The 11,804-nt window shown below is 35.8% G+C and overlaps 1 long non-coding RNA gene and 2 other non-coding genes across 3 annotated transcripts; all 3 read left to right on the forward strand.

Moving 5' to 3' along the window:
* The first annotated feature begins 1,791 nt into the window (after positions 1–1,791).
* Positions 1,792–10,372, forward strand: LOC115924266. Its single transcript, XR_004064247.1, has 3 exons — positions 1,792–1,802; positions 3,423–3,425; positions 10,155–10,372. It is a non-coding gene; the product is annotated as an uncharacterized LOC115924266 (long non-coding RNA).
* On the forward strand, positions 4,684–4,757 carry TRNAR-UCU. Its single transcript has one exon. It is a non-coding gene; the product is annotated as a tRNA-Arg (tRNA).
* TRNAR-UCU lies at positions 6,397–6,470 on the forward strand. Its single transcript has one exon. It is a non-coding gene; the product is annotated as a tRNA-Arg (tRNA).
* Positions 10,373–11,804: the final 1,432 nt, after the last annotated feature.

An 11,804-nucleotide genomic window follows, 5' to 3' on the forward strand; every position in this document is an offset into this window, starting at 1 on the left:
CCTCTGTCTCCACAATCCATATAATTCTCTTGTTCGAATCTATACTTTCTCGTTTTGTATATGCATATGAATTCACTGAACAAAAATGCCTATGACATAATTCATGTTACGTCAGATATCATACAATAACAATTATTTATCCATTAACCCTATCAGACTTTCAGACGGACCTGATGTAGGCAGTGGTATAAAGGAAATTTATGTATTGATGACTGTAAGTTATTTTCCCCAAACAGAGTGCTATAAAAGATAAACTTGAGTTCTGGTTAAAAAAAAAAAAAAGAATTCTCACAGAATCAAACGAAACTTATACTGAATGCTTAAGATTACAAATAAATGTCATGTGCCAAACAATTTTGGTAGAAAATGTATACTGGCTGATAATGAGCAGAGAAAGATAAGGGAATCAAGGTAAGCTAGCCCCGACACCATTAATTTTGTGTAGTCCCATATACATCTTTCTGTGTACAGTGCTTTTTACTTTACCAAGACTGGGTCAATTTTATTATGATTTTTTTTTAGACTGAAAGCTTAAAGGTAATACAAAGTTTGGTATGGGGTCATGAATTCGGTTCAAATGAACACATTTGAAGCATTTGCTATCTTACACAACTCAATGATCGTTGTCGCGGTTGAAATCGAGTCTAAAGTAATGAAATTGTAAATAATACACTTTTTATGTTGTATAGCTCCCTCTCAAAGTCAGATATTAATTAAGCTATAAAACAATGTTTGTTAACTGAGATCGACCGATTAGCTTATCCCGTTTGGAAATTTTATATCACAACTACATATTCTGAGAGTTTCATGGCCGCAGCTACCATTGTACGGCCGTAGGCGCTATTTGAAATTTATCAAAATTTACCGGGAGTACCGGTAAATTTATATATTTAATTTTTCTCGAAAGCAGTGTTTTAGGGGCTAAATTTTCTACTGCTTGTAAAACATCCACAGGGGCATCCAAATATATCACAATTGTAAAGAATCATCCACCCAATTTTCAAAATTTCCCAAATTTTTGTATTACCTTTAAAGGACCGCGATTCGAATCAACTAAAGTCCCATGAACAGTTACACAATCTGAAAATCGTCCTGATGTTTAATAAAAGACAGTCCTTTAATAAAATTAATTCCTAGCATCTGAGTCTCGTCTGGAGTTTAGAAAGGAAACATTTTATGGGGCTGCTGCCACTAATGGACGGGTACATTAAATCCCTTCCCCTTCACTTTCAACTCATATTCCTCCTCATTTCCTTAACTTAATGTGGTAAATGTTAAGGCGACTTGTAGGAATAATGTTATCCGCTTTGGAAACATTAATCACTTTTCATCTTCGTCCATTCGATATGTGTGGTCATGCTGAGAATAAATAGGTTTTTTTTCTCCTCGGGAGTATCTGATTATAGGGAGTATTGGGGGCTGCTCTAAGACAAGTCGTGCGGATCGTGACAACTTCCTTTTAATTTACCCTTTTCAAAAAAACATTCCGAATGATTCCTTCTTCATGTGGCAGTCAATTGACTGTGAAATATCGATTCATTTCATTTTTAGTGTCTCCCATTAAAGCGAATAACTTCCGTAAAAGGAAATCTATTAATTACTTCCATCAGATGATCTTAATGATTCCAATTAGCGTCTTTTTTTTATACCAATTAAATATAGTCTCCAATGTCTTCGGGTTATGTTCGATATTACGAAGTTTCAGAACTCACAAATTAACTATAGCAATGAAGTTCATTAATCCGAATATAGGCCTATAGAGAAATAGTCTGTAGTCAAAAGTTTTTTCATCATATAAGTATGTTTTCATAAATCAAAATGATGATCGTCTTTGCTTTAAAACGCCAATTGTTATCAAATCAGTAATTTTTTGTGTGATATAGATTTATGCATAATTCTGGCATTTTTTTTAACACTTACTCCTAATATCAAACAAGCCCTTGTGCCTTGTATGCATTTTGTCTGTAAAAAAAAAATAGCCTGAAATCATAGACGCTAACAACGAAATACATTATGACAAATAGATATGATAGAAGTCGACTACAAATTTAGAGGAAAGATTAGACATGTCAGCGCTCGGTGCCAGTTAATAAATCTGAAGTTGTTAGCCCACAGCGCATCACAAAATTAATGTAAGAAATTGGACAGTTAATGATCGAATTGAGATTTGTCGAGTGTGCGACGAATACAAATAAACACTTAAACAAGACACTGTTCACAATATCAATAATTATAATTGTAACATTGACAGTTATCCAAATTGGAAACTTTCTCTATGTTATTTTTTTTCTTCTCCGAAATGTGTCTACCCTGTTTTCAGTGTGTCACACTCATACTGTACATTATAAACCATACAGAAAAAAAAGCGTGAGCGCATTATGTTCTCATTGTCAAGACAATGGAAATTATATTTATTTTCGATAATAATTTACCAAACATAATTCTCCTCATAACTTGATTCCACTAATAATGAATAATAATTTCACGACCGCGTACTTCGTTATATAAGTAGGGCTAGAGTCATGCTAGTTCGAGCGTCCTTTTATGATGTACTTCTATTTATACTTCGTATCCTTACTCCGTTCATTCCATTCTAGAGCTTAAATTGGATTCAATTTCACTCGAATGATGTCAATCGAAATGACTGTATGTAATTGCAAATATAATCCGTACGAGATTCACTCTTTCCGCGCAATTCAGGGAAAAGCATCATTTTTTACGAATATGATGTTGGTTAATTCATAACGATTTATAGCCTAGAGCCCTAACGAACGCATGCCGTACCAATTAGGAAATTCCAGCGGCGTATCCAGACTTTGGCCTTATTAGGAGGGGTATTTCCCCCCCCCCCAAAAAAAAAAAAAAAAAAAAAAAAAAAAAACGTTCGTCGTATTAGGTCCGACCGGCACCCCCATTACCCCCTTACAAATACACTGTTGCTCATAATGTTGGAATAATTCTTTATTAAGCCTACTTCTTTTCATAAACTGATTGTGACAATATTGTTTATTTTTTATGGTATAAGATTATAATCTTCACAGAACTTAGTTGATCAATTTATATTACTCGGTAGATTCATCAGTGAAATTGTGAAAACATAATTATTAATTTTATTTATCTAGAATAAATCATGTTGCCACAGCCAATTCATGAAAAGGGATAAGAAACAATTAGTGTAACCTTATGGGTAACAGTGGAGGTAAATGTCATTATTGCCAATACCGCCCGTCGTATACTTGGCATTTCTCTATTTTTACATTTTGTTTAGAATACTGTCCATATCATGCATTGGCAAGAGCAGTCTGACAATGTTTTTAGACCTACGCAATTATTTTCGAACTATATTTTTTTTAAATGGGCGTATCTTTCCAATTCCTTGTCAGGAGGGGCTCACTGCCCCCTCCCTCCTTCAAACAGGCGAGTGGGTACTTCCTTATACGAGCTCTTCGTTTCGTATCTTGTTATCTCGACGTTTCCTTGGCGCCCTCACACATTTCAACGTAACAATTTTTCAGACGACAGATTATCGTGATACACTGGACGTCGATCGACTGCATCGCACAAACTTTTGACGTTTCATTCTCTCAACAAAGAACCATAATATGCTCATCTCTGTCAATGGAAATATTATTCAGTTAAAAATGACCTTGATGATTATTGAGAATCATAATGGTGAAAAACTAGACGTTTTACTAGTTTGCAGGCACAAACCCTGGTCGGTCGTAAAAGAGAGTCTGCACTATAAGACTATCATAGGCCATGTACTATAGCTGCTCATATTATATTGACACAACCTTCTTCTTCTTCTTGATTTGATTTTGTTTGACAATCAGTCACAGTTAACTATTTTTGCCACCCACTATTTTATGAATTATTTATATAGACCTAGATCTATATACATATTAATGTACAGTTTCATGTCATAAATGACTATTTTTAGGATTCCTTCTCTTTCCATCCCCTTTCCTTCTGCTTATTTTCATTTTAGACCCTATATTTTTTTTCTTCTTTTTTTAGACAAAATTCAATAAATGAATAAATTAGGAAAGAGACGGCCTAGCCTAGCAAGTAGGTAGCTGGGTTAGGCTTCTCTCAAGGCACAATGATTTTTTGATAAAGTGTCAAATTAGGGTCTGTGCTTGCAGACTAACGTTTCACCGCACGAACAAATTTCAATATCATTTGATTATCGTTTTATTCTATTTTCCCTCTCTAATTTTTGGAGAAAATGATTGGAATCTGAGGAAAGGGAAAATGGTTGCTTTTCACGAAGAATATTGTAATTGATCCACTCATCATAATATTATAACCCAAAACTGAAGTTAATTTTGTTCACGCTGCACTGGCCGCTGGAGATCGAGGAGGGGGAAAATCTGATGAAAAGTGTGTTGATGTACATGTAACTAAAAAAAAAAAAAAAAGGGATATGTGAACTTTCTAAAATAATTGTTGGACAGTTCTTTTCAAAGTAAATCCAGTTCAATTCATCTTGACTTTGATAAAACCATGATTTGTCTTGTTCGCCAATCAAATTTACATGTATATAATTACATCACGTAGTGTGTGTCTATGCGTGCGATCGCACGTGTGTGTACTAACGTAACATGTATTGTATAGGCCAAAACCGTGCACGTTCCGTTCAAATCGATATAGTAGAGTTTTTCTGCCAGAGGAGCATGCGATGTCACTGTGGCGCAATGGATTAGCGCATTGGACTTCTAATTCAAAGGTTCCGGGTTCGAGTCCCGGCAGTGATTGAATTTTTCCTTCTTTTTATTTCGACGGATCTATATGTACTGTTAACATGCTAAAAACATACATATTTATTTTCAAAAACATTAATGTTGAATAATTTTGGTCTAATCCTGAAACATTCAATTTCAATGCTAGTTCTGTTCCAGCATGTAAATAGGCCTACACCATTATAGTAAATCTAAGATAGTGAAGTGTAAAGCCAAAGGGTAGAAGAAAAAAATCATCTAAAAAGGATCAGCATTGGAGATATTCCATTAATTACCGTCAAATTCAAGCATTCTACTTATTTGAAATGGGCTAAGTGGTCATTTTCTTACAACATACCTGAATTACTGTTTCGCATGTATTTTTTTTCTTTTTTTCTTTTTCTTTTTCCACCACAGTAGGGCGTTTTGTTAAATAATAATGCAGTTTACATTTGTCTTCATAACAACAGCTATTGAGTGCTAATAACATTGACTGGGTGCAACATTGGACATGTCATAATATGACACATACTGTGCACATGCCACTGACAGTAAAACTCACGTCATTAAAAAGAAATGAAAGAGCAGCTCAGGTGTTAGATGCCAATACTGTACATCAAAGTGCCATCCAGTATCCACCGACCACACTCCAAAGCCCAACAAGCCAGAACAATATAGATCCGGTCCAGTAACCCCGTTGTTCTGGCTCTCGGTAGCTCCACCGCTCTCGCCCGTCGAGCGCAGTGTAATAGGGACTTATAGATTTGCACGTCGACATAGTGGACTGCTACGTGCGACGTCCTTTTAAGGCATTCGCAGTGCCTTAAAAGGATGTAACAGTGCCGTTATAGGACGTCACACGTAGCAGTCCACTATGTCGACGTGCAAATCTAAAAGTACCTAATGATAACTTTAATCAACATCGTAAAGATTGATTAGGGAATGATACTTACATGTGTAATCCGAAACAACCAGCGAAAAAGAAGATTTGAGATTGTAGTATTTGCTCATTTCATCCTTCAATTTCAATTTATCAATTTCAATTTTATTTCTGCTTCCAAAAAAACATTACAAACCAATTATAATCATATATAACAAGTTAAGGAATACATATTGGAAACTGTTTGCTAGATACTGTTTCCTGCTTCAAATCTATTCCATTTCATTAAAATCATTCATTAAAAGCACAAGAAAATAAGGACAAAAGACAACAAAGCAAAAAGAAACATACAAACAAATCCCCACGGTACATTAATTGTACTGTCAAATATTTCTCTAATCTCATACTCAAACATTCGATTCATAATTCAAACTCAAGCAGAGGCTAGCATATTGCATTATTATAAGTCATCGAAACTCGATAATAACGATTTTAGAATAAAATATAGAAACTATAAATATATTTTAAAAAAGTGAGAAGTGATCAATTATTCAGTGTGGAATTTGTGACAGTCAGATATCTCTGCTTTTTAGTCGGTCCTCCTTCCCTTCCAATGTCATGCTTTTTTTTAATGTTATGTATTGTTCTAATTGATCTATATTTATATTGATAATGTGAATATGTAAAAATGTACCATCATGGTAAATATGAATAATTGAAAGAGGAAAAATAAATAAATTGAATTGAATTAAATTGCCGTAATCGCGGTTATCCCATCAAGGTCATACAACACTTGTCCCTGTGGCGCAATGGATTAGCGCGTTGGACTTCTAATTCAAAGGTTCCGGGTTCGAATCCCGGCAGGGATAGGTTAATTTTTTGTGATATAATGTAGAATAATACGAATAGTCATTGTCTGAAGTAATTTTATGTCCCGAACAGTGTATCTGAAGGTAAATAACCCTACTACCATGTAAAGCGTGCATTAGGATTTTTTTCACCCATTATAACTTATCAAAATATGGACTCGTCTATTCATTTGCCTGTACCCGAGTACGTCGCTTATACAAGTTTCACGACCAACGAATTATTTTGTTTGAAACATTAGCAACGAGGCCTTTGACGTAATACAAGCAGACAATTAACCACCAGATAGCTCTCTTCAATCACAACTTTAACAAATTCGAAGAGAATAATCATCTAATTTCGAAAAGACAACAATACAAGATTTTAAATAAGTTTTTAACTTCAAGCTGATTGATATTAAGGAAAATATAAATAAATATAATCGTAGAGATAGAAATGAATTAATATCTCTCCTTCATAAAGACGTATCACTATCAAAATAATTTTTAGCGGCATCGGTAATATTAACATGTCTCGTCTGCCAGTAATTCAATTTTAAGAAATTCTTCCTGGTAATTATCACGGAGAATTTCTGTTCATATGATGTTATCTATTTGTTAACGATTCGGCTGAGTGATGAAGTCGTGATGAATCTCAAATGTTCTTCGAACTATCTTATTTGGGAGGATAAAAATAAGTGAGTTTATTTCCCCGACGCCTCTTAAATTTTCAGCCCTGGCGTGTGCCCTTCCCCGCACTTGTCATCGGGACTGACACACTCAAATGTTACGCTTTATAATCTCATATATATTTTTGTTTTCCAAGGGCATTTTGAAGTCAAGAAACAGAATAATGTAGATCATTCGTGATGGTGTGTACATGGAAAGCAAAATACAAAATTAAATCAAAGGGAAGAAAAGAAAGGTTCTGTAGATGCCTTTTTATTTCAACTATATACGATACAGTTGGAAAAAACATGTTCCTATATACCTTTTTTATTATAAGGATAGTGACAATATATTGTTTTCGTATTGATAAATTATCTTCTCAGAAATTTACTGGTCAATCTCTACGGCGCTTTAGATTGCGCAATACAGTTCTGAGAAGATATTAATTTTATCCGTCAAGATAAACCATATTGTCACAGTCATTTCATGAAAAGAGGTGAGAAACAATTATTCCAAATCTATGGACAACATTATTGCTAAATAGCAAATACAATGCATATGTAGTTTGTAAGCATCAAGGGGACTTACGGCTCTGAGTCCTATTTGAGGGACTTGCTAAATGATGGTGAATGCTTTACGCCTGTCCCGCGCCCCCTGGAGCTACGCCACTGAATACCACATAATTCTGTCGCCGAAGTCTAATCCATACTCGCCACCGCCACGATAAGCATCAACGAGGGGAAATGTATGTTTGAAACTGATTTTAAATTTGGATTTTGGTGGAACTTTGTTTGAGATATCAGTGGGCTATCATAAATTCATCGACCGCCCCCCCCCCCCCCCCTCGACAGAGGATTAGCCAATGTCAGATGTAATTTATATCGAATATCATTGGGACGGACATGGGAGTGAGAGCGGAGTTTCTAGTGCTACACGACCTTTCAGACTCCACGACCCCCCCTCCCCCCAAACCCATTCATCCAGGGACGTCGCCATAATTTTTTAACCAAATTTTCTGGTGAATTTACCACAACATATACAACATCAAAACCCGTAGATAAAAACATAATGGACCTCACATTGCTTTGAAGACAAAAGATTATCAAAAATTAATTCTCATATTTTATTTTTTCCGACGGGGTTGACAAAATTAAAAAAATATGCATACATACGTACATTATTTTCTCATGATTTTGTTTTATTTAATCAGGCGACGTCAGATGACTTTCATCGTTAAACTAATGTGTTCGATTCATTAGCATTAACTAAACATTCTATTCATGTCAACATTTAAAAAGCACTAAAAGAATCTATCTGAATTAATTTGTTTCTTGTTTTATTTACCCTCCGCAAAGCTCTCTTGATATTGGCATTGCCAACAAAACTTCCAATCCAATGTATTATAACCACCTCGGGACTGCTAACACGATTCTGGTGTCATGTCCCGCAGCGCCAATCCAGTATTTAATACGGAATCTAACGAAATATGATTACATATATATTAGGAAATCCTGCTGGTTATCCAATTTTCACAATGTTCCAAGTATACAGTGAAACAGATTAGTTTGACGTGTTGATGTTGAAAGGGGAAAATCATATCTATGATCTCTTCCTTTTTTCCCTTCCTTCCTTTTCTTTCCGTTCTTAAATGTTGGAGGTTGCCGGAGGGGTTGTAACCCTTGGGGGGAACGGCCCATAATCTTCATGCACGCTTCGATTCTCAATGAACCGGGTCTGGGAGTGAAAATCAACGCGGTTCCTGTGAAGAGAGGGAGGCATCGCGAAAGATGGACTCATTCCAATTAAAGAGATAGTCCATGAATTGTAATAGGAAGAGTTTAATGATGTTTTTTTTATTTTTATAATTAGGTTGCTTTGGTTCGATATGAAATATATATTCTTTTTATCGTTCTCTTTCCCCTCCCTTATCTCCCCTCCCTTCTCTCATTAATTTTGACCCTCTCTCTCTCTCTCTCTCTCTCTCTCTCCCTCCCTCTCTCTCTCTCTCTCTCGCTCTCATTCTATCTCTCTTCTGTCCTTATATCCATCTCTTTCAAAGCGTATATATGGCTCCTTTTTATTTACTCCACTTGCAAAATAACTTACGTTTTGAGCATTACATTTGCTACCTGTTTGTAATACAACATCAGTTAAACATTTATCTGCAAACTCTTGTTCGTCGTCGATGTAATAAAATGGAAAAATGTAAGATTTTATCTCGACTTATCATGATTGACTGACAAAAGATGAGAGCCATTGCGTTGTATATGGCCAAGCGATGCCTCTCCAAACATTCCGAAGGACCTGTAGTTGTTCGTAAACAGTTGAATACATCATAACAGAATAACGAAATAAGTCTCCTCTTTCAAAACATTTCGTAAAACTAACTCAATTTCCTAACTTGCATCAGTTTTTATTGCATTAACCCATTTAGGCTATATCCCTTAACCAGTAAATTAATCATTTTATTAGCATTATCATAATATAAAAAAGTATCTGTATGCCAACTCCTCGAAAATGAGATAAACAGTTATGTTTTAGTGACTCTCGTTGGCTTTTAGAAAAACTTGGACACCAATATGGTTTGCTTACAATCAGGGGAGGAAAGTTTGACGGTGTATCATTATAATCGTACCACTAACTAAACGGTGAAGACTGGTATAACCATTTGAAAGCCGTTCAAATGATTTTCATCATTGCCACATGAGAGTTAAAAGGACGTTAACTCAATATACTTAAAGCTAATGCCTTTTTGGCTCTCAACCGATGTTATTCCAAAATGAGATAAACCCTTGAAAACGTTCATATGACCTTATGTATGGAACAATTTTAAAGGGTGACCCGTCATTTGCTCCTGTTTCAATGGCTCCAGGCTTTATTTATTCAAAGGTATAGGGTTATAAGTTAGGAAGAGGGTTGCAATTAGGTTTAAAGCCGGTTTAAAGATAACGTTGAGTTCTGGCCATGCGATTGCATTGTGAACGAAACGTTGTGGGACCGATCAGAAAAGTTTGATCATCTAGCATTTAAGACGAATAGTGTGTACTGCATGGTTCTGGAATCAGCAAAATGATAAGAAATTTGGCCCAGTCTTGGTAAAATTACAAGCACTGTACACAGAAAGATGTATATGGGACTACACGAACATGTGGCATAAAACTCAGTCCCGAATTTTATAATGTTACATGCCATATTTAGAATATTAAGGCATTTGAAGAGCCATGCTTTTCAGGGAACATTTTTTACCTGATGTTCTTCCATGCACACTTACATAATAACAATTATGAAGCTCACAAATTATTCCCAGAACTCAACCTTCTGGTTTGGTTCAGGGTAAGGATTATGGTTACGTATAATTTGGGGACTAGGGTTTGAGTTAAGAATTGGTTTAGTGTAGGTATTGACGTGGAGAAGTTGTCGCAAGGGCAAGTGTCGTGCAACCCTTTAAAGCTGATTTCCATCTTCAACTCCGCAAGAGTTTGCAGACTGTATTACGTGGAAAGTGAAGGACAGTCCATCGCGACCCGACGATGGCTTTCAAAATAAAATTATTATGATGAAATAGACTAATTTTCCACTTTGTGGACAGTGATTATCGAGAAAGACAAATAGCCCTAAGCATATTGGTTTGCTACAGACGACCTATAAATCATCGATGAACACTAAAATGACAATGTTTTCCCTCCAAGAGAGCCGCCAGACCACGAAACAACGACAACAATTTCAACCGGGTATATATCAAGCAAACAGTAATGTTTTTCTATATGCCATGCGATCCAGACAAAAATTAATTCACCATCATCATAAAAATTACGAATTCTTCCTCTTCATAACTCCATTCTCTATCTTACTCGAGTACCCCCCCCCCCCCTTGCCCGTCCAGACAAATATTAACTCAAATATCGTCATAAAAATGACAACAAATTGTTCTCTTTATTTGCTCCTTTCTCTGTCTGACTTTCGTATTGGTTCCTCCTCTTCTTCTTCTTCGCTTATATTGTGAGGAAGTTCAGTTTTGGACGCAGATAAATCTTGGGGAGATTAATTATAGGAAACATTTCAATCTTAAGTTTCCAGTCTGTACGGGAGTTTGATTTTAGATTGTTAATGACAGAAGGTAATGGAGTATGTAACCGACAATGCGCTTGATTTTCTTCTGTTTTTTGGAGGAGAGGTTTTGGAACGAAACATGAGGTAAACAGATTTAAAGTGAAGGTTGAGTTCTGGAAAAGGTGAAGTTTCTGCTTCGTTTCATGTTCGTGTGGAAGAAGATAATCGGAAAATGTCCTCTGAAAAGGATGGCTCTTCAAATGCTCTAATATTCGAAAACATGACAAGTAACAGCCAAAGGTTGCGGACCACAACTTTCATGTCAAATGTTAGTGTAGTCCCGTATACTTTTTCCTGTGTACAGCGCATGTGACTTTTAGCAAGACTGGGCCAATTTCTTATCAATTTCTTAACATTTGATGATTCCATTACCTCCCATGCAGTATACATCAATACTTACATGCTACGGGATCTGCCTTTTCCAATCGCTTCTACACAGTTTCTTTCACGATGCAATCGCATGACCAGAACTCAACTTTATCTTTAAGAAAATATGATAAAATAGTGGCGTAACATGGATCCAGACACTGAGAGGAAGGGGGTAAGGGAAGGGGCGGGGCTAAATTTCTCCTTGAATTA

Source organism: Strongylocentrotus purpuratus, unplaced genomic scaffold, assembly GCF_000002235.5.
Source record: "Strongylocentrotus purpuratus isolate Spur 01 unplaced genomic scaffold, Spur_5.0 spur5_scaffold_15, whole genome shotgun sequence".
Lineage (NCBI taxonomy): Eukaryota > Metazoa > Echinodermata > Echinoidea > Camarodonta > Strongylocentrotidae > Strongylocentrotus > Strongylocentrotus purpuratus.